The 22400-nt window shown below is 46.5% G+C and overlaps 1 protein-coding gene across 3 annotated transcripts in view; it reads right to left on the bottom strand.

Annotated features, from left to right (window-relative positions):
* Window positions 1–22066, bottom strand: part of LOC135055755 (CMP-N-acetylneuraminate-beta-galactosamide-alpha-2,3-sialyltransferase 2-like) — a 195453-nt gene extending 173387 nt beyond the window's left edge. For 2 of the 3 annotated variants that reach the window (XM_063960176.1, XM_063960177.1), the window contains exon 1: window positions 21743–22039. The gene's annotated coding sequence lies outside the window, so the exon portion shown is untranslated. The other variant, XM_063960178.1, reaches the window with a different exon arrangement.
* Window positions 22067–22400: the final 334 nt, after the last annotated feature.

Here is a 22400-nt window from a genome sequence, read left to right as displayed (position 1 = left end):
TTAGCATGCCACTTCCTATTTCCAGAGGATAGGAGATGCTAATTCAGACAGATATAGTAAGTGCATTTTTCCCTTTAAAATACAGGTGACCACATCTTAACTATTAATACATTTAAAAATGCAATCCTATAACTGTGCACAGAGCACTACATATGACGTTAAAACACATTAAACATACTTTTAAACAGTCCACGCCCAGCGCCGTAAGTATGTTTAACAGTGACGCCAAGCGCCTATTGCCCAAATGGTGCCTGGCAGCTGAGGATTAACCCCTTCAGTGCCGCGGCCGCCATTACACGTGTGGCTGGTTAGTCTCTCTGGCCACACTCCTCCCCCCCCAATTCAAGCAGGAAAACCAGCGAGTCATGTCCCAACGATATGGCTCCTGGTCCCGCAGTCCTTGGGTTGAAGGGAACACTACCTGGGGGGTGTAGGCTCCGGCCTAGACAGTTCATCCATATTATGGTGGCCCGATTCTTGTGGGGACACAATGTTCAAATAGTCCAAATGAAGTCCAAGTCTCCACCACAACAGTCTGTCAGATTTCCCCAAGGTAGGTTGCAGCCACCTAACAGGTGGGTGGTAAGTCACCACGGTGGGGGGCCAGTTACACACAAGTGCCACCCAATGTGTCCCAATTGCGGCATACCCCACTTCCCACCATAGCAGTATTCTGCTCAAACAGGCCACAGGGTGCTCCTGCCCACATGGCTCCTCCTGGATCGGTACTGCTCCCAGTCCATGCTGTCGCGCAGTAGTTCGTACCACAACGTCCTGGTCAAGAATGTGCACCATCAGCACTGGAGCGGGTACCAGAGCCTCCTCCAATGACTGGAATGCCAACTCACAAGCGGGTGCAAAGTCCACTGACTTGGGAATGCCCTTCCTAGCCATCTCTGTAAAGGGGTTCACTACAGGACTAAAAAGTCAATGACAACGTGTCCGTAGGGCCTTACAGATTCTAAGATCAGTACCAGTCTGGGTTATGTGGGTCGGGGACAGCCTCAGGTTGCCTCCACCCCCTCTGGTTTGGGCCTACCCGTCTCCTCCCACATGGTGCACCAGGCACTGCACCTCCGTCATTCCTATCTGGCAACTGTCTGTCCTAACTGTCGGACCTGCCCTCCAATCCTCCTCTGTCAACCTTTGACTCGGGAAACCTAGCCTGTCACCTAGGTTTGCTCTTTCCTCCTTGTCCGCTACCTGTGCCACAGTGATGGCGGCCAGACCACCAGCCTCTGGATCCTGTGTGGCATCCACTACAGGGAGGCTGCGTGTCTTCCCCGATCTACTGCACACAGGCAGGGGACCTGCTATGTCCACAGCACCTTGCTGTAAAGGTTCTCCTATGGGCAGAGGCCCAGAGACAACACAACCGCTGGAGTGCCCCAGCTGCCAACGCATGGCACTAGCCTTACAGTTGGTCTGGGCGTCATCCGACATTCCAGACCAGGGTAAGCTCTGTGTCAAGCACTTCAGGGTACGGTCTATCTCTGAGTGGCTGTCCAAAGGGGTTTCGCTGGAAACGGACACCGGTTGCGCAGGAAAGTTCCCTGGGGGGACCAGTTGGACACATTCCCTATCTGGTCTATCCCCTCTCAATTTCCTGGCTACCCTGTACCTTAACCCTTCCCGCCAGGTCAAACTTCCTGCCCCAACCCTGTCAAGGCCGTTGCCAGAGTGGTGCCTCATGCCTTTCAGGGATGGGTCAGGGAGTTGAGCCTCTCTAAACTCCTGCCTGCGGCCCTCAATCTCTCCTAAATTGGGACACCCTACAGGGGGATCTAGGTGGGGACTACTAGGGTCAGTCTGGTAGGGGTCAGTCACGGAAAAGTCAGTGTGGTTTCTCATACTCACCGCCGGAGTTGGCAAACCACTTGGGTCAGGATCATCATTGGGCACTAGTGTTCATTCTAGCACCCTGCACCGTTCAAATCCTGTGTAGTTCCTCTTTCCTGCCTGGGGTGTCACTCTCTGCTCCGGTGCTTCTCAGCACACACAGGTCTGTATCACAGCACTGAGTAACAGATCAGAGTGTGCTGAGAAGCATCACAGCAGAAAGCGACACCCCAGGCAGGAAAGAGGAACTGCACAGATTTTGAAAGGTGCAGGGTGCTAGAATGAACACTAGGGCACCCCCACAGGATCAAACGAGCTGGAACCAACATCCTCTGCGTTGCTAGGGGACGTAAGCATACCAGAGGCAAAAGGCATGCGGGGTCGATGTACCGATCTAGCCACTGTAATCTTTTCCTCTGGGATGGTTGAGGCTGTGGTTGGCTGTGCTGGCAGTTGTCTAACAGCTGTAGTCTTTTCCTCTGGGCTGGGCTTTGCTGGAGTAGCTGATGTCAACGGTGGTTGTGGGACTTGACTCCGGAGAATGGCGCCAGCAAACGTGGTGACGATCCCACCACCCAGATCATTTCCTAGGACCACATGAGTTGGGAGACCATCCATGACGGCAACTTCTCGCAACTCTGGTCCAGCTCCCCAGTCCAGGTAGACTTTTGCCATGGGAACCGCTTTCTCCGTTCCATCTGCCAGGGTGACCTTGGCAGTGCGACCCTGCAATACTGCAGCAGGATCTATAAGGTGGAGGCTAACCACAGTGATTGAGGCCCCAGAGTCTCTTAGGCCTTCCCCCTGCAGGGGTCCCACGTGGACCGGCTGCAGGTGCCTCCACATGTTGTGTAGGGGCTGTTTGGCCATTCAGGTGACTCTCTCCGCAGAGTGCACCTGTTTCCCGCCACACTCCATCAGACTGACTGGAGGGGGAACAGTCTCTGTAGGCTCATCTCCACTCGTCAAACAAGCGAGCCGGGCTCCAGCACTCGGACTTGGGGCACGAGTTTGGGGTGCTTGGGATGCAGGACAGTTCATTCTCAGATGTCCGATTTTCCCACAGCCGTAGCACTTCTTCTCCAGTCGTGGCACAGATGATCTCTGATCAGTTGCAGGGACGCTGCGGTGCGGTTGCTGGCCAAGAGCACCCGGGTTGGAAGATGCTTGCTTTGGGGGGGCGATGAGCTGAAAAGGGGTGTCCCCCTGACGGTACAGTCTTTTGGAGCTGGCTGCTGGCTGGGCGCTTCTGCCTCTGTGGCCGAATGGCCACATACTTGTCGGCTAACTGGCCAGCCATCTTTTAAGCTGGGTGGCTCCCGGTCTAGCACCCACTCCTTCACTTCTGGGGCGCACCTGCGATAGAACTGCTCCCTGCAGATCAGGTCGATCAGTGCGTCCCATGTAGTGGCTTCAGAATCCTTCACCCACTTCACCACGTACTGCCGCAGCTGGGTGGCGAACTGCTCATGGGTGCTACTAGAATTCTTGGGCAAGTCTCTGAACTTTTTCCCGTAAGACTCTGGAGTGATGAAGAATCGCTGGAGGAGGGCCCGTGAGACTTCGTCGTAGTCCCCACAGTCCTCCGTGGCCACTCCTCGATAGGCCTCCAAGGCCTCTCCATGCAGAGTGGGCACAAGGTGTCTCACCCACTCCGACTTGGGTAAATCATGTAGTTTACAAGTCCTTTCAAAAACTTGTAAATGTCCATCAATGTCCCCATCACTGTCTGCAAACTTGGCAAACTGAATGCGCCCGATCTGTGCACAACAGCTGACAACGGCTTCCGGGGTACCACGGCCTGTTGTGCCCGCTACGCATGCCACATTCGAATGACAAGCATGCGTTCTTGCTCTGTTGCCCTCTCCCCCAATTCCGCTAGCCGATCCGCTAGGCTATCCGTGCAGACCCCCATGGGATGTTGGGATCCTGGCCCTGCTAGGAATTGTTGGGAAACATTGCTGCTGTGAAAGGGGGAGGGGCTTGTGGGTCTCACCGGCTCCTTACGAAGGTCCACTGCTGGGCCGTCCTCTGCGATGCTGACGCCGTCAGTGCTTTCCACCTCCTTCCGACTTGACTCCTCCAAGCTTATAAGCGCCGCCCTCATGACGCTCTTGGACGCGTTGGAAGGGATCTCCACACCCTTCTGCCGACACACAATCTCCAAATCGTCCTTAGACATTCCGCTGAAGTCCGCCATCTTGTGCGTTCTACTGCGCTGCAGTTACTCCTCTCCTGAGTAACTCGGCTTCTCCAATCGGGTGACCGAAAAGCCGCCTGGGATTATCCCACCACTATGCCACCAATTTCTGTGACCGGACGTTCCGTACGAAAGACCTCACCGCTTTCACGTCCCATCCCCAGTTCACAGAATGGATATTTAGGTCACACGGGACCTGACCACAGAGGATTCCCGCTTACCGTCAGTAACCGCCTGTTACTGACTCCACCCACTGTGCAGTGGGTGGGTTTATGCTGCCACCATCAAACTCCTAACCTGCCGTGGCGTTTGGAACCACGGTTCTGCTCTGTATGTGCCGACACGCTGCCTTACCACACCTGTGTGGTATTGACGAATCCCCACTAGTCCTCTACTGGTAGCTAGCGGAAGGCGTTACTTGGAGACGTTGATTCACCCTGGACAGCTGGTGAACGGGGCTAGGTTTTGCAATAGTTCTAAAGAGAACTCTTCCCTATTGCTAGGGGAAACAGCATACAGCAAGATGGTCACAGCAGAAAGTAGTTGGTATAATAGTTGGTATAATACACTCTGGATGCTCGCAGGCCTCCTTTTTATGTCCATTTTCCACACAGTACAACAGGGGGTCATGTCCTCCCTGAGCCCTTTCTATCCAATCAGGATATCTTACAAAATACAAATAAATAAATAAAATAATTTCCTCTTTTCTGTCACACAGACGTTTGTTATCAGTTTAACATTCACTACTGATAAATTTATCACATAGCTTTAAATACGGTTTGTATTTTATTTCCCAAACAAATGTTATTCCTTCCTGCATCTACCATTCAGGATTCATATATCAATGAAACCAGCTACATAAATAAAGACAGGTTCCCAACCCAATCTGACACTCACAGCCACTGCCTGCCGTGCATTGTCCAACATCAAAAGGGTTTTTGTCGTTCACACCTCTCTGCTAGGACAGGGCCATTAGCAGGCCACTTCCTATTTCCAGAGGATAGGAGATGCTAATTCAGACAGATATAGTAAGTGCATTTTTCCCTTTAAAATACAGGTGACCACATCTTAACTATAAATACATTTAAAAAAGCAATCCTATAACTGTGCACAGAGCACTACATATGACGTTAAAACACATCATTAAACATACTTTTAAACAGTCCGCGCCCAGCGCCGTAAGTATGTTTAACAGTGATGCCAAGCGCCTATTGTCCAAATGGTGCCTGGCATCTGAGGATTAACCCCTTCAGTGCCGCGGCCGCCATTACACGTGAGGCTGGTTAGTCTCTCCGGCCACAGAGTTATAATAAGGTTGGGGTATTTCTGTAGGTGAGGAATGGGGTCAGGGAGTGATGGTAAATGAGGGGTATTTCTGTAAGTGAGGATTGGGGTCAGGTAGTGATGGTAAATGAGGGGTATTTCTGTTGGGGAGATATGGGGTCAGGGGTATCCGTTCACATGGTCGACCATGTTATGGTAGACAGTCATTAGGTCGACCACTATTGGTCGACATTGACATGGTCGACATGGACACATGGTCGACACATGAAAATGGTCGACCCATGAAAAGGTCGACATGAGTTTTTTAACTTTTTTTTCTTTTGGGGAACTTTTCCATACTTTACGATCCACATGGACTACGATTGGAACGGTAAAGTGTGCCGAGCAAAGCGGTAGCGGAGCGAAGGCACCATGCCCGAAGCATGGCGAGCGAAGCGAGCCATGCGAGGGGACGCGGTGCACTAATTGGGGTTCCCAGTCACTTTACGCAAAAAACGACACCAAAAAAAGTTAAAAACACGCATGTCGACCTTTTCATATGTCGACCTTTCATGTGTCGACCATTTTCATGTGTCAACCATGTGTCCATGTCGACCAATAGTGGTTGACCTAATGACTGTCGACCATAACATGGTCGACCATTCATACCGGAACCGGGTCAGGGAATGGTGTGAAGTATAGGGAGTAAAGAATTTTGTAATACTGTATATGTCAACTCATAAATTGAAGTTCAAGAGTTATGTGTTGCATCAAATGCTTAGTAAAATTAAATGTACTGTACTATATACAAAGCCCTAGCTAAGGTGAGGTAATAGTTACTGCTGTAGCATGCACTTGGCCTGGCACCATAGCTGCTCGCTACACCTCTGCATATGGGTGGGTGAGTGTGTGCGTATCCTGCCAAGGACATCATACGGTCTGAGGGGAAATTTGGGTTAATTGATCCCCTGGGACTGTCCTATTAGCCCCGAAGTCAGCCCGACGCCAGTACTTATTTGTGGATTTTTTTTCTCGGGAATTGCGGAGGTCCAAAAAAATACCTGATAAGTTTCCTGTTTTCACGATCGCAACAACAGCGAAAAAACATAGGTCAGTGAACTTATCATGGATCTTATGCGTTTTTGCATGAAAACAGGTAATTTTTTGGCCCCTAAAAACGGGCTCTAAAGTGGACTGCACAGAAAAAAAACTGATTGCAGCAAAGTCACGTTTTTACAGTCCGAAAAAAGTATCCTGGCTAATTGAATTCCTCTATTTATCTTTCACTGTTACTGTGTAGATTAGTAACACTTATGATACCTTAACCTCTGCTGCACCAGCATATTGCCAGTCCAGGTTGCCTTTTCATGTTTAAGTCTTAATTGTGCCATTATAATTACAGTAGTATTGTATCGGTTTCTTTCAGAGCACATCACCCATCCTATTTACAGTGAGTTGTGGTTTAAACAGGACACATATAACATGGATGGGTTAGGTTACATTACAAATCACTGGAAGAAAAAAAGAAAACTAGCAGAAGTTTATCAACAAGTGATTTGTGGAATGTTAAGTACTTTTTTGACCATTGCGAAATTATGTTTTGCATTTAAAATTTAAGAGGAAACCATACAGGGAAATAAAAACTGACATAAAAAAGTCTACAGATCTACCAAGGTGTTCTGGGTTTTTATTTTCAGATTCACGGTTTTAGCTACCATTGTTCCAAATTTACACTTGAAAACCATGGGCTATAGTGGTAAATTACACTGTAAGAGACTTATATGTTCCTCCTTCATCACACCTTAGCCTTGCTTATAACAAAGATAAGAGGGGATTCAATTAAATGGGATATTGAATAGTGCCAGGAAGGAGTGGCGAGATATATTCAATTATCCACATTGCACCCGGCACATAACTCAGGAGATGCATGTTGCTGCGCCTAACGAATGCCTTTTAGTCACAATAAACGTCATTGTGCAACTTAAATTACGGTAAAATACTCTTAGCGTGGGTGATAAGCCGTCAACTCACATCGTGGCACTAGTTTTGTCCCGGCGCTATTCAAAAGTGCGTTTAACTGAATTCCTCCTAATACTTTATAAATACCAAAGTAATATAACAAGTTAGACTTTTTTTTTTTTTTTTTTTTTTTTTTTTACACAATGCAGACTTGCTCAAGGGATACTTCCTTACACTTTTATCTACACAAGAGTAGGATATTTATAGTTCAATCCCCTTCTAGGCCCCAATAGATTTTACTTCACCAGGTTTCTGGTACATTAATCAAAATGAAGAATACTACAATGTAAACCTTCAGCTGAACTCAATTTTCAGCACAGCTTGGTCAGCCTCTCATTCTTCAAATAACATTCAGGGCTTTATTAAGCTACTGCTATGCAAGTTTTTAGAGTTACTAAAAAACTACATATATGTTTCCAGGAACCTTACTGAGCATTTGAAACAGTATAGGGGAAAAAAAATGCAAGTTATGTGTTATATTCTGGCTCTGCCTAATGATGCTGCGTATGTGCTATAGTGTATTCTCCAATTTTATGAGCATTACATTTCCTAGAAAATTGATGTCTGCAAAGTGTGGTATTTGGGAATACCTCCAATCCTTTCTCTAAGCTTGAACCCTACGTATCCTGGGGGGTAATTCAGAGTTGATCGCAGCAGCAAATTTGTTAGTAGTTGGGCAAAACCATGTGCACTGCAGGGGAGGCAGATATAACATGTGCAGAGAGAGTTAGATTTGGGTGGGGTGTTCAAACTGAAATCTAAATTGCAGTGTAAAAATGAAGCAGCCAGTATTTACCCTGTACAGAAACAAAATAACCCACCCAAATCTAACTATCTCTGCACGTTATATCTGCCTCCCCTTCAGTGCACTTGGTTTTGCCCAACTGCTAACAAATTTGCTGCTGCGATCATCTCTGAATGACCCCCCTGGTCATACACATTTGCAATATCTGCAACAGTACTAATCCGATATTGCAGAGTCTGATTAAAATAAATCAAATTATTATTAGTCATGTTGGAATATGTGCAGACATGAACAGGCCAATGTGACCCCAAAGAGAGTGATATTCTTGGTCAGGGCTTTGAAATGTGTAAAAGAATCACATTCTTAACTTGAGCTTACATGTGACATTATAAAACCTACAGATTTGATGTGGTACCAAACAACTATTCCTCTCTCCCACCCTTATATGCGTATTGATGTTGTGTTCGAAAAGAGGGTGTAACCTCCCCAAAATGGGGTGTGGTTTCACAGGAATGCCATGACCGCGATCCATGCCTCCCATTTTAAGTTACTGTGGGGGTATGCCCAACGCTCCGAGAGCTGCTGGCATGCGTCATCTATTCACCGCTGCTGCAGACCAGCGAGTGAGAGAGGGCCTCCCAACTCCCCTCTTCCCCCACAGTGGGACACAGCATGCTAGCAGGTGGGACAGCAGGACAGTTCCTGATAAACATCGGGACAGTTGGGAGTGTGGACAAACAAGTACTTTAAAGCAGCAATATCAAAGTGGGAATTCATTCTTATTATTTACTTTTATGCTTTAGTCTTGTTTAAAACATCTTTGTGTCTTTTTTATACCTGCTCATTTTTTTATATCATACTGTGATTTTATTTACTGTCTATTATTGTGAGAGTTACCCTCCGAGACAAGGATTATCACATCATTTTTGGGCATTTGTATTTGGGACAACCCTTCCCACATCATGGATTTTGCAAATTAAAGATTTATAACATTATCAATCCATTCGATCGACAGTCTATGCTTTTATTGCTCAGTGAGTAAGGAATTTAACCAGCTTCCACTACCATATTTGAATTCATATCACTTTAACAGTGTCGGAGAACCAATTTTTTATGTTTACTGTACGGGTTTTGTGGGAAGAACCTATATCCTATGCCACAGACTTAGATATTCCTCTTAGGCAAGAGCAAAACCTTTTTTTCGCTTTACTATATGGGTAGCAATCAATGATGGTGAAGGTCCTGGGGAAAATATACCCCTGAGAAATGTCACATGACCACCACTATGGCATTGTGCCCCACCCCTTGCAGGAGGGTTATTATGCCCACAATCCCAGCCAATCACAGGAAATGGGGGAACAGCAGCTGTCAGCTTCATAGGTGAGAAGTTGCAGTTGTCTCTCACCTACGTCAGCAGCCAACACTCCAGGTGCACAGTAGAGAATCATAAACGCTGAATCTTTCAGTATTTTATGCACTCCCACTGGCCCCTAGGCAACTGTCTTGACTCACCTAGTGGTAGAGTGGGAATATACAGACAGTTGGGATCCCAGCAGTCACAATACCGACCCCGGAATCCCGACAGGCTGTGAAATACCGCCGCCGGAATACTGGCGACAAACTATTCTCCCTCTGTGGGTGGTATATTCACCTACAGAGGGAGAATATAACCTGTGGTAGTGGCAGTGAGCCACCATGCCCGCATCGCGGAGAGCGCAGCAAGTCCACAAGGGGCTTTCTAGCACTTGCCCTGCTGCCAGCATTCTGTCGGACGGGATACCCCAGTCGGGATGTTGACAGCCGGCATCCCGTCCGCCGGTAAACAGTACGTATCCCAGTAGAGCTGGTCCTTGTTTTGTAAAAATAATTTATAATAAGTTGTGCAGGTTTGTATTTTGCAGATTTGATAAATCAACAATAAGCAATACACTGAGCGATAGTAGATTTGCAAGCAACTGAATCCTGAAACAGAGGGATGATACAGAGGCATACACTAATGCATTCGCAATTGAGATATCACACACAGCAGATGTACGAAAATGTGCTAATGCTGTAGCCACCCAGAAATGGATTGAGACATCTGTGTAGAAAGATGCAGATCCTCCGATAGGTGACCATCTGACTAACCCTATGGTCTATTGATCATGCAAAATGGCCACAGGAACTGAGACGCTGATGCCATGTTTTCTGCGTATGAAACCACAGATGTAGGCTGAGACACGCCCTGGAAACGGTGGCGACACGCCTCTGTTTTTGCCCCCAACTCCCTGTAACCACCCCCAAACGGTCCCTGTCAGTCACTTTGCGAATAAATCCTATCTGAGAACGACAACACTAAAGATACAGATGTAACCAGCCTCATCATGGCTGCTATGTGTACTCCTGTGCGCAGGCATCATGGAAGTGAGCTGGTGCGCATGGGTGCGACTATTCATCCCCGCAACTAGACAATGTAATATCTATGGGCCGTGGGGGTGTCTATACACGTGCCTGTGTACGAATAGCCGCTGCCTGAAAGAGGCTGGCTATATCTGTACGATGGCGCATGCTCGCTTCGACAGCGATACATGTGCAGTCAGACGATAATCGCTCAACGACGTAAACGCAGGCGCAGTAACGGAAAATTTAAATTTGACAGTGACATCTGGAATATACTTGCTGTCAATAAAAGTCTGCATCCTCACTTTGGTAGTACTGATAAAAAAAAAAAAATACTATACTGATATTATTTTAAGTGAATTGCAGTACACCGAACATAATTCAGCATCAGAAATATGAAAAAAAAAAAAAAAAAAAAAAATTTTTATATATATATATATATATATATATATATATATATATATATAGGGAAAGTTGGTGGTGGTAAATGGCGCTCGACCCTTCTTAGGATGACTAATCCTTTTGTTTATGGTCAATTTCCTTATGTCTAAAAAAGTACACTCCCCCACTATTATAATTCGTGGGGTGGCAGCCCTTTTCTCCAGTGGTTAGCTGTTCAAGCCCACCAGTGGTAGATCTGGAAAACAAAAGGTGAGAATAGGCGCCTCCTAGTGTAGTATTATATATGTAGTATGACCATCACCCTTGATATCACCCTGTGGAGTGGAACTGTACCGTGTGTGGTGGAATTCCAACCACCTTCAGAATAGCATGAAGTCACACTTATTGAACGGCGTCATCAGTGGTCTCGGTGATCTCCTGTCAATCCTCCTTTAACTTGTTACTCATTTGGTCAGGAAAAAGAGTAAAAAGGACCAATAGTGTAATACCTTTTACACAAACAATATACATTTATTTGGAACTAGTCCAACAGTAAAAACATTGCCCGTACCATATAATAAATTAAAAACAGCTTATCTGTACTTTAAGTCGTCCATACGAGTTGAACACTCAACGCGTTTCGTCCTACGCCAATAGCCTGGACTCCTGAGGAATTTATTATATGGTACGGGCAATGTTTATTATATGGTACGGGCAATGTTTTTACTGTTGGACTAGTTCCAAATAAATGTATATTGTTTGTGTAAAAGGTATTACACTATTGGTCCTTTTTACTCTTTTTCCTGACCAAATGAGTAACAAGTTAAAGGAGGATTGACAGGAGATCACCGAGACCACTGATGACGCCGTTCAATAAGTGTGACTTCATGCTATTCTGAAGGTGGTTGGAATTCCACCACACACGGTACAGTTCCACTCCACAGGGTGATATCAAGGGTGATGGTCATACTACATATATAATACTACACTAGGAGGCGCCTATTCTCACCTTTTGTTTTCCATATATATATATATATATATATATATATATATATATATATACACATACATAAAAAATTCAGGAGTTAAATAATAAATACGCAGAAAGTTTTTATCACAATTCCCGAGGCTAATTTTTGCATGCCAAGTTAGGATTGTTGTTTTGTTTGTTTTTTTAATTTAGGAATTGTGTGTGGGCGTATTCCTCGCTGGCCTAGTGCTACTGTATAATCAAACAGCTGGATTACCCAGATTCTTCTGCGCTAGCTAGATTTTCCATGACATGCGGGCTTACCATTTGCCTGTGTTATTTTCTTAAACTTCCTCCCTTCTAGCCATCAGGGACTGCTTTCAGTTGCATCCAAGGGCCTCTTCTATTAAGCACATATATATATATATATATATCAATACCTTGAGGCTAGAATGGTCTATTAAAGTTGCACTTGCACTTAGATTTTACAGACGTTCCCCACTTCCCAACCATAGCGCCAGACGCTTTTAGTTTTGTTTACTGGCTCACGCTTTTTTCTTTACATTATAAAGAGCCAGCAAAATGTTTAAACACTTCTGAATCGTGGTAACGGTAGGGTTGGAGTGAGCAAAGGACCAATCACAGGCTCTCATTCAGGTTGGATCACTATTGTCTGAAAATCACAAACAGGTGATTTCGGACTTCTGCACATGTGCTGCATTCGCACAGTGCATGCGCAAACTAGTAAAGTGCAATCGCATCTCAAAGGGATGTAATCGCACTTTGATTGACAGCGTCGGGCATGAGGTGGGCGGCGACGGGCGTGGCCGGACTGTTTTCGGGGTGGCTGCGTGACGTCAGTCTAGGCTGTAAGACGAACAGAGGAGTCCTGGAAACATGGCTGCATGCAGAAAAGTGGGGCTCAGATTAGGAGGAGGAGCAGGATGTTAGTACATTTTTTAATGTTGGAAGTTTTTTCGGTTTAAGCATACAAAACAAAGAGGGAAAAACCCCACACCAGTTAAATGCATGGATTGGACTGTGCTACTTCATTTTCCATTGACTACCTATTAAATACTGGGTGTAAGTAACATCCTCATCCAGCTAGGTTTGCACAAATGTTACTACAGTAATTATCAAGTAATTATTAACAAACTGTAAATGACTGCACTCCAGACCTTAGTCCCTCTATTTTAATAAACTTGGAGAGAAATAAATTGATAAAGCACAGGGTGGGGCAGGGAAACGGGCAATTTGAAAAAAAAAATTTCTGGGTAGGGGTATGGTGTGTGTGTGAGGGGGGGGGGGGGGGGGAGGAATTATGTTAACCGGCATCCTCTAGTTCATATCATTCTATTTAGCAGTGGTATCACTAGGGGGGTGAGGGCCGCACCTGGGTGTCACCTGTGCTCAGGGACAAGAGCCGGGTGCTGCACTGTAACATTACATGCAGCACAAGCCTCCTGTCACAGCGCAGAAGCCAGCACTGCAGACAGTCTCCAGAAGCAGCCCAGCATCGCCAGGATCCCCAGAGTGATTAAAACGGGTCGGGCTGGAAGGCCACGCCCCCTTCCCCGTGGCAATACTTGGCCTCCAAAGTCCCAGACCTCTCGGCATGTGACTGTTTTTTTTAATGGCGGCACTTAAAACGCAGAGTGTACTCACATCGCCCACACAATATTGAAAAGCTGAAGGAATGAATATGTCAAGAAATTGCTGGAATTTCTTTGGAAATGCTACGCCGCATTATGGGAAACATGCGAGGAAGATTAGAGGAATGCTTGCACAGAGACAGGGGTAACCTCGAGGATGTGATCTTCAAGAAATAAATGGCATGCTATGTACTTTAAGATGGTATATTTGTAATTTGGCAGATAAAAATTGTTTACTTAATTACTGAGTTTTTAAAATTGCCCATTTCCCTGCCCCACCCTGTATATAAAAAAAAAAACAGGCAATGTTCTAGGTCAGTGGTGGCAAACCTGGTCCTCAAGGCAATGTCGGAACTAATGACTAGTGAGCCTAGGTGCAACAAAATAATTTGTGTCTCCAGTCCTAAAACAAGGCTCTTTTCGTGGCGCGGTCTCACCTTCATATACTAGACAGAATTAGTGACCTCCATATACTACAGAGAGCAGGCTGGCTCTGGTGGTAAGGCTCCTCAGTCCTAACTGCAGTGGTAAGGCTCCTCAGTACTCACAGCAGCTGCTCCAGTGCGTCCGTCCACACACAGGCAGCAGAGTTCTCATCCCTCTTCCCAGCATTCCATGGTTGGTCAACAGCTGCAGCAGCAGTGATTTAATCTTTTAACTGATGATGCTACCAGTGCCGCCGTGCAGTGCAAGATAAGGTCAACGTGGGCCATATAGTGTGTATATAATTATACGCGTATGCGTTTCTCCGCACCCGTACACCTCTGACGAAACCGCAGGTGTACGGATGCGGAGAAAAGCGCAAGTACAAGATAATACCCATCTGGACAATTGCCTCTCCCGGTATCTACATTGGTAAACGATTCCAGCCGTGCATGGGACCTTTATGCATGACCGACATAAGGACATTGACATCATCCCTGGCTGTGAAATAAGGATCCGGTAAGACAGACACTGTATTGTATACGGCACATTCACACAAGCACGGACGCAACTGCTTCGGGCACAGGTGGAAGCACAGCACTGCTCCGGCAATTGGAGATTCCGGCGCCCTCCCTCTGCCCTTGTCCATATTAAAACCGAACGGAGGAGGAACTAACAACTGTCTGTATTATCAGACTAAAAAACCTCAAACAACAGTGAAACGGTTAATAAAATCAGCAGCGTGACTTTATTACTGGGTCTGTTATTTGTCTAACAAAAATAAGATTTTAAACCTACCGGTAAATCTATTTCTCCTAGTCCGTAGAGGATGCTGGGGACTCCGTAAGGACCATGGGGTATAGACGGGCTCCGCAGGAGATAGGGCACCTAAAAAGAACTTTGACTATGGGTGTGCACTGGCTCCTCCCTCTATGCCCCTCCTCCAGACCTCAGTTAGAGAACTGTGCCCAGAGGAGATTGACAATACAAGGCAGGATTTAGCAATCCAAGGGCAAGATTCATACCAGCCCACACCAATCATACCATGTAACCTGGAACATACATAACCAGTTAACAGTATGAACAAACTACAGTAACGGTCCAAGACAGATGTCAACTGTAACATAACCCTTATGTAAGCAACAACTATATAAAAGTCTTCCAGAGTTTCCGCACTGGGACGGGCGCCCAGCATCCTCTACGGACTAGGAGAAATAGATTTACCGGTAGGTTTAAAATCTTATTTTCTCTTACGTCCTAGAGGATGCTGGGGACTCCGTAAGGACCATGGGGTTTATACCAAAGCATCCAATCGGGCGGGAGAGTGCGTATGACTCTGCAGCACCGACTGAGCAAACGCTAGGTACTCATCAGCCAGGGTATCAAACTTGTAGAATTTAGCAAAAGTGTTTGACCCCGACCAAGTCGCCGCTCGGCAAAGTTGTAATGCCGAGACGCCTCGGGCAGCCGCCCAAGAAGAGCCCACCTTCCTAGTGGAATGGGCCTTAACCGAATTTGGTACCGGCAATACAGCCGTAGAGTGAGCCTGCTGAATCGTATTACAGATCCAGCGAACAATAGTCTGCTTCGAAGCAGGAGCGCCAATCTTATTGGCCGCATACAGGACAAACAGAGCCTCTGTTTTCCTAATTCTAGCCGTCCTGGCTACATAAATTTTAAATGCCCTGACTACGTCCAGGGATCTGGAATCCTCCAGGTCACTTGTAGCCACAGGCACCACAATAGGTTGATTCATATGGAACGAAGAAACCACTTTAGGCAAAAATTGCGGACTTGTCCTCAATTCAGCTCGATCCACATGAAAAATCAAGTAGGGGCTCTTGTGTGACAAAGCCGCCAATTCTGACACTCGCCTTGCCGATGCTAAGGCCAACAACATGACCACCTTCCAGGTAAGAAATTTCAACTCAACCTTGTTAAGCGGTTCAAACCAGTGTGATTTTAGGAACTGCAACACCACGTTCAGGTCCCATGGTGCCACTGGAGGCACAAAAGGGGGCTGGATGTGCAGCACTCCCTTTACAAACGTCTGGACTTCTGGAAGAGAAGCCAATTCCTTCTGAAAGAAAATCGAGAGGGCCGAAATCTGTACCTTAACAGAGCCTAATTTCTGGCCCATATCCACTCCTGTCTGTAGGAAGTGGAGAAGACGACCCAGATGAAAATCCTCCGTAGGTGCATTCTTGGTCTCACACCAAGACACATACTTTCGCCAGATACGGTGATAATGTTTTATCGTCACCTCCTTCCTAGCCTTTATTAACGTAGGGATGACCTCTTCCGGAATCCCCTTTTTCGCTAGGATTCGGCGTTCAACCGCCATGCCGTCAAACGTAACCGCGTAAGTCTTGAAATACACAGGGCCCCTGCTGCAACAGGTCTTCCCTCAGAGGAAGAGGCCAGGGATCTCCTGTGAGCATCTCTTGTAGATCCGAGTACCAGGCCCTTCGAGGCCAGTCTGGGACAACGAGTATCGTTCGTACTCTTCTTCGTCTTATGATCCTCAACACTTTTGTGATGAGAGGAAGAGGAGGAAACACGTAGACCGATTTGAACACCCACGGTGTTACCAGAGCTTCCACTGCTATTGCCTGAGGGTCCCGAGACCTGGCGCAGTACCTCTGAAGTTTTTTGTTGAGGCGTGACGCCATCATGTCTATTTGAGGAGTTCCCCAAAGACGTGTTACGTCTGCAAAGGCTTCTTGATGAAGTCCCCACGCTCCTGGATGGAGATCGTGTCTGCTGAGGAAGTCTGCTTCCCAGTTGTCCACTCCCGGAATGAAGACAGCTGACAGAGCGCTTACATGATTTTCCGCCCAGCGAAGGATCTTTGTGGCTTCCGCCATCGCGACTCTGCTTTTTGTCCCGCCTTGGCGGTTCACATGAGCCACTGCTGTGACATTGTCTGATTGAATCAGAACCGGTAGGTTTCGAAGAAAACTCTCCGCTTGTCGAAGGCCGTTGTAAATGGCCCTGAGTTCCAACACATTGATGTGTAGACAGGACTCCTGGTCTGACCAAAGACCCTGAAAATGTTTTCCCTGTGTGACCGCTCCCCATCCTCGGAGGCTCGCGTCCGTGGTAACCAGGATCCAATCCTGAATTCCGAACCTGCGAACCTCCAGGATGTGAGCACTTTGCAACCACCACAGGAGGGATACTCTGGTCCCTGGGGACAGAGTTATTTTCCGATGTAAGTGCAGATGGGACCCAGACCACTTGTCCAGAAGGTCCCATTGAAAAGTCCTTGCATGGAACCTGCCGAAGGGAATGGCCTCGTAGGCCGCCACCATTTCCCCCAGAACTCGAGTGCATTGGTGAACTGACACCCCTTTCGGTTTTAGCAGGTCTCTGACCATGTTCTGTATGTCTTGGGCTCTCTCTATTGGGAGGAAGACCTTCATTTGTTCCGTATCCAGTATCAAACCTAGGAACGGTAGTCGAGTTGTCGGAATCAACTGTGACTTCGGTAGATTTAGAATCCAACCGTGTTGCTGGAGCACTCTCAACGAGAGCGCCACACTGTTCAGCAATTTCTCCCTTGATCTCGCTTTTATCAGGAGATCGTCCAAGTATGGGATAATTGTGACTCCATGCTTGCGCAGGACCACCATCATTTCCGCCATTATCTTGGTGAAAATCCTCGGGGCCGTGGAGAGTCCAAACGGCAACATCTGAAATTGGTAATGATAATCCTGTACAGCGAATCTCAGGTATTCCTGATGGGGGGCATATATGGGGACATGAAGGTACGCCTCCTTTATGTCCAGAAACACCATAAACTACCCCTCCTCCATGTTGGCTATTATCGCTCGGAGAGATTCCATTTTGAATTTGAATCTTCTTATGTACAGGTTTAGGGATTTCAGATTCAAAATAGGTCTGACCGAACCGTCCGGTTTCGGGACCACAAATAGGGTTGAATAGTAACCTCTTCTCTGCTGGTGCAGGGGAACCTTGATGATCACTTGCTGTATACACAGCGTTTGAATTGCAGCTAACACTACATCCCTTTCCGATGTGGAAACTGGTAGGGCCGATTTGAAAAATCGGCGCGGGGGCACCTCTTCGAATTCCAATTTGTAACCCTGGGAAACTATTTCCAACACCCAGGGATTCAGGTCCGAACTGACCCAGGCCTGACTGAAAAGTCAAAGACGTGCCCCCACCGGTGCGGACTCCCTCAGGGGAGCCCCAGCGTCATTCTGTGGGTTTTGGAGCAGCCGGGGAGGACTTTGGTTCCTGTGCACCTGCCGAAGCAGGTGCTCTCTTGCCTCTGCCCTTACCTCTGGCGAGGAAAGGAGGATCCCCGACCTCTTTTGGACTTGTGCAACCGAAAGGACTGCATCTGATAGGGTGTTACTTTCTTTTGCTGTTGGGGAATATATGGTAAAAAATTTGATTTACCTGCTGTGGCTGTGGAAACCAGGTCCGTCAGCCCATCCCCAAACAATACATCACTCTTGTAGGGTAGTACTTCCATATGTTTCTTGGAATCCGCATCACCCGTCCATTGGCGAGTCCATAAGGATCTTCTCGCTGAGACAGACATGGCATTGGCCCTAGAAGCTAGCAATCCAATGTCCCTTTGAGCATCCCTCATAAATAAGACTGCGTCTTTAATATGGGCTAGAGTTAGGAATATAGTATCCTTATCCATATTATCAAATTGATCTGTCAGATCATCTGTCCAAGCTGCAATTGCGCTACACACCCATGCCGACGCAATTGTCGGTCTTAGCACAGCACCCGTATGAGAATAAATACACTTTAAGGTAGTTTCTTGCCTGCGATCTGCAGGGTCCTTAAGGGCTGCTGTGTCAGGAGACGGTAGCGCCACTTTCTTGGACAAGCGCGTCAGGGCTTTGTCCACAGTGGGGGGTGATTCCCAAATCTCCCTGTCCTGCTTAGGGAAAGGGTATGCCATATAAATTCTTTTGGGGATCTGCGGTCTCTTATCCGGAGTATCCCAAGCTTTTCCAAAAAATTCATTTAATTCATGAGATGTGGGAAAGTTAATAATCTGTTTCTTTTCCTTAAACATGTGTACCCTTGTGTCGGGGACAGAGGGTTCATCCACAATATGCAACACATCCCTTATTGCCACAATCATACACTGAATGGTTTTAGTCACCCTAGGGTGCAATTTTACTTCGTCATAGTCGACACTGGAATCAGAATCCGTGTCGGTAGTAGTGTCTTGTGTTAAGGGATGCTTTTGAGACCCCGACGGGCCCTGTGAGTCGGTCCAATCTGAGGATTGACCCCCTGATGTCCCCCCTGAATCAGCCTTATCAAGCCTTTTATGTAAAGATGCCACACTTGCATTCAACATATGCCACATGTCCATCCAATCTGGAGTCGGCACAACCGACGGGGACACACCACTCATTTGCTCCACCTCCTCCTTGGAAAAGCCTTCCGCTTCAGACATGTCGACACCACGTACCGACACCCCACACACACAGGGATTAACCTATAAGGGGACAAAACCCCAACCAGGCCCTTAGGAGAGACAGAGAGAGAGTATGCCAGCACACACCCAGCGCTTAATAACAATGGAAAAATATGACCAGATAGCGCTTTTATATATATATATAAAATGACCAGATTCCCACTCACTGCGCTCAAAATGCCCCCCTCCTCTTTTTTCCAGCCTGAATGTTCAGCAGGGGAGAGACCAGGGAGCCAGCGTTTTCCTCATGCAGCTTCTGTGGAGAAAATGGCGCTGGTTAGTGCTGGGGATCAAGCTCCGCCCATCCCACGGCGGGCTTCGGTCCCGGTGATTTTTTAATAGAAATTGGCGGGGGATCGTAGAATTACTGCCCAGCAGCCTAATCTACCTCATCAGTGCCCAAATGTGAGATTTATTGCTGCCCAGGGCGCCCCCCCTGCGCCCTGCACCCTTCAGTACTGCTCTGTGTGTGAGACTGGGAGCAATGGCGCGCAGTTTAGCGCTGCGCGCCTTACCTCATGAAGATCTGAAGTCTTCTGCCGCCTATGATATCTTCTGCCTTCTCATACTCACCCGGCTTCTATCTTCGGCATCTGTGAGGAGGACGGCGGCGTGGCTCCGGGACGAACCCCAGGTGAGACCTGTGTTCCGACTCCCTCTGGAGCTAATGGTGTCCAGTAGCCTTAGAAGCAGTGCCCAACTTGACAAGCCAGCTCTGCTTCTCTCTCCTCGGTCCCACGATGCAGGGAGCCTGTTGCCAACAGGACTCCCTGAAAATAAAAAAACTAACAAAATTCTTTTTCCACAGAAAACTCTGGAGAGCTCTCTGCAGTGCACCCATTCTCCTCTGGGCACAGTTCTCTAACGGAGGTCTGGAGGAGGGGCATAGAGGGAGGAGCCAGTGCACACCCATAGTCAAAGTTCTTTTTAGGTGCCCTATCTCCTGCGGAGCCCGTCTATACCCCATGGTCCTTACGGAGTCCCCAGCATCCTCTAGGACGTAAGAGAAATAGACATTATAGAGGCATACACAAATATGTGTCAAGTATACTTTTTATAAAAGGATAATACTAATATAGATCACTGATTCAGGTGGACTTTATTAGCGACTTGCAAAAATCACACCAACAAGGATATTAATTCATGTAATATATGTATATATTGTTGTGTGTGATATGTGTCAACTGTTTGCTATGATGAATTTTGATTTTTAATGTGTTTTTAAATTAATGTAGTTAATAAATTTTGGAATTATATAGCGCTCCCTTGATATATTATTCTTTTAATATTTCTTCTTTGTTAAACAATATTCTGCATTCATTATGATCTGACACTATCTAATGATCTAGGCCACAGGTTCTCAAACTCGGTCCTCTGGACCCCACACGGTGCATGTTTTGCAGGTCTCCTCACAGAAGCCCAAGTGAAATAATTAGCTCCACCTGTGAACCTTTTAAAATGTGTCAGTGAGTAATTAATACACCTGTGCTCCTGCTGGGTTACCTGTAAAACATGCACTGTGTGGGGTCCTGAGGACCGAGTTTGAGAACCTGTGATCTATGCAAGCAAGGTGTGTTTTGTGGGAATCTAATGATCCACAGGTGGTTTGGAAAACATGACTTGTTAGGGGTCCCTGCGGAACAGTTTGACCACCACTATTGTAGGGTAACATGGCAATGGCATTAATGGTAATGCTTGTGCTGCCAAAAATTCAACAAATTAGTTATGCCTGGACTTAGCGGGTAAACTCATTGTAGGTGTTTCTTACTGTGCAAACCAGGGTTTCTGTATTGTAAAACTGATGTATTACATATAATAATGTGCAAAAGAAATATAAGAACAGTATTATTGGCAAGTGCAACATCAGTACTATTACCGCAGTCATACAGAGAGCTATTCTGGCAACCCCAGCCTAGTTGGCAGAGACTGCTGAACGAATATGTACAATGCTTAGCAAATGGACCAGTTTAATGCAGGTGCTCCGAGCCCCTACATTATCTGTCTGATGCAAACAACTTGGAGAGAGAACAGACAAGAGAGGTGCTGCTATGGCAGTATTGTCTAGTGGGGGCTTTTATAGGAGGAAGAAACATAAGTGGGCAGTAATGATAATAGGTAGTACTGCCGTTCTGGTTTCCTCTCCATGTGATGTGCTTATATGGTTCTCTACAATATTAAAAAAAAAAAAAGCATAGGTGTCATTTTATGGTTACATAAATAAATTAAAAACACTATATAAAACGTGATGTAGACATCTAAGCTACCAATCTGTGCACAACATTCATGGTGAGAATCCTCTTTTCCAACAACTGCCTTTCCAGCAATGCATCATAACACACTGATTGTAGTGTAACATTGTGTTCTTCCAGTCAGCCCCTTCCCATGCTCACATTACCTCGGGGTCCGTGCACCTCCTGATCGCCCTGGATATTATTTCCTAGGAGCAGAATAACGAGCAGGCTGCATCTCATGTGAGGACTGAGGAGTGTTGGAGACCAGTGAGTGAATGTTCACATCCCCGCTAGAACCTCCCCCACACACAGGCAGACAGGAAACATCAGCATACAGTAGTTAGCAGAAGATGTTTCTCCTTCTAGAGTGCTGAGGAGGGTAATGAACTTGCAGCCTTGAGATTGTTTATGGTGTGGTATGTGCTGCTGCTTCTCTCTCTGCAGCTGTGTATGCTGACCACAAACCTACCGTGCCGCCCAACAGTCACTACGGGAAGGGGAAACACAACGCAGAACATCCTGACATAGCAATACTAAAGTGCAGCACTGTCCCAATAACAGGAACAGCTGATCAGACAACGAAACACATTCAGACAAGATTAAAGTGGAATTCTCACATCTACCAAGAGCAAATAATTATGTGTGAGTGCTTATATTTGCCTTACAGACTAGAATAAATGATATTTAAATATAGGCTTTCAATGTGGCTTAGAACATAAGTTATATTCTTTTTTGTTTGTTTGTTTATTTATTTATTTATTTATTTATTAGCAGTTTCTTATATAGCACAGCATATTCCATTGGGCTTTACAGTTGGAACAA

Source organism: Pseudophryne corroboree, chromosome 3 (assembly GCF_028390025.1).
Source record: "Pseudophryne corroboree isolate aPseCor3 chromosome 3, aPseCor3.hap2, whole genome shotgun sequence".
Classification (NCBI taxonomy): domain Eukaryota; kingdom Metazoa; phylum Chordata; class Amphibia; order Anura; family Myobatrachidae; genus Pseudophryne; species Pseudophryne corroboree.
This window is presented reverse-complemented; position numbering and strand designations above follow the sequence as displayed.